At 43.2% G+C, this 1,589-nt stretch overlaps 1 long non-coding RNA gene across 2 annotated transcripts in view; it reads right to left on the minus strand.

Moving 5' to 3' along the window:
- Nucleotides 1–360: 360 nt before the first annotated feature.
- The window catches only part of LOC115552923 (uncharacterized), a 29,134-nt gene continuing 27,905 nt past the window's right edge, over nucleotides 361–1,589 (minus strand). For both annotated transcript variants that reach the window (XR_003978403.1, XR_003978404.1), the window contains exon 3: nucleotides 361–1,589. This exon is cut by the window's right edge and continues 1,077 nt beyond it. This is a non-coding gene — a long non-coding RNA (uncharacterized LOC115552923).

The raw sequence follows: 1,589 nt of genomic DNA on the forward strand, positions 1-1,589 counted from the left end.
GGTCCTTTCTCTGGGACTCCAACCCGACCTAAAGGAACTTGGTCCTTTCTCTGGGACTCCAACCCGACCTAAAGGAACTTGGTCCTTTCTCTGGGACTCCAACCCGACCTAAAGGAACTTGGTCCTTTCTCTGGGACTCCAACCCGACCTAAAGGAACTTGGTCCTTTCTCTGGGACTCCAACCCGACCTAAAGGAACTTGGTCCTTTCTCTGGGACTCCAACCCGACCTAAAGGAACTTGGTCCTTTCTCTGGGACTCCAACCCGACCTAAAGGAACTTGGTCCTTTCTCTGGGACTCCAACCCGACCTAAAGGAACTTGGTCCTTTCTCTGGGACTCCAACCCGACCTAAAGGAACTTGGTCCTTTCTCTGGGACTCCAACCCAGATTCTAGGACTCTAACCCAGACAGAACTTGGGTCTCAAACCATTATCCTTTCTCTCTGGTATTGGATCATGTATCTTTCTGGTAAATAGTGGAACAGTGCTTCAAAGCACAGTGAAGAGCCAAAGTCTCACATACGTGTTAAACAAAAATAACACAGCCATGTCGGGACGGACAGTAGATGTTTCAAAATTTTTGTGTCCAAAATAGATGAGTCCTATTTGAAAATAGGGCCATGTCAAGTCTGAGATCTGTCTGCCTTGCTCCGTTAAACAACATTGTTCTCTTTCTTGTTTCTGTCCCACTGAAAATATGAAGATCTATATCCTTTGGGCTTTACTAAAAAACCCGACCTGGTGGATGCCAATGAAAGGTGGTTGAAGTCAAGAGTGAGACTAGAGGAGATGATAGAGTTGCGCTCCAACAGTCAGAAATCTAACAAAATGCATCACCTTTTCAATTCAGGACAAATTACAGGTAATAACAACAAATGACTGTTTGGTACCTCCTGATGTGGAGGGTGAAATGAAGCAAAGAATTGCTGGGCCATCAATATGAACACAATATTCGGTAAGTGCAAGGGATTAATTTCTGACCATGATGGCCAATTACCTGATTATTCACTCATATCACCAACCGATTATTTAACCAGGGAAAATATGGGTTGTGATCATTTTGAATGTACACATCTAGACAGCAGGATTAATAATTAAACACTCTAAATGAACACACTTCATGTAAATCTTATCTCTGATACGGGAAGTGACAAAACGTGAATATGAACAGCAAGATGAAGATTGAGCGAAATGAAGATTGTCTTCAAGAGACTATATATATACATATATGAGAGAGCGAGAGAGAGCGAGAGAGAGAGAGAGAGAGAGAGAGAGAGAGAGAGAGAGAGAGAGAGAGAGAGAGAGAGAGAGAGAGAGAGAGAGAGAGAGACAGAAAAAGAGACAGAGAAAGAGAGAGAGGTTTCTTATTAAGATGTTTTACTGCTCCCACACGATTTCTGCCCAATCAGGACATTTCTTCCCTAATGTTTTGCCTTGCAATCAAAGGTGCCTCTGATGAAACAAGAGAGAAAGAGAGAGAGAGAGAGAGAGAGAGAGAGGGAGAGAGAGAGAGAGAGAGAGAGAGAGAGCAGGAGAGGTAAGCAGGTTGAGTTGATGATTCATTTACATGCTTAAACCTATTTTACACCT

Source organism: Gadus morhua, chromosome 10, assembly GCF_902167405.1.
Source record: "Gadus morhua chromosome 10, gadMor3.0, whole genome shotgun sequence".
NCBI lineage: Eukaryota > Metazoa > Chordata > Actinopteri > Gadiformes > Gadidae > Gadus > Gadus morhua.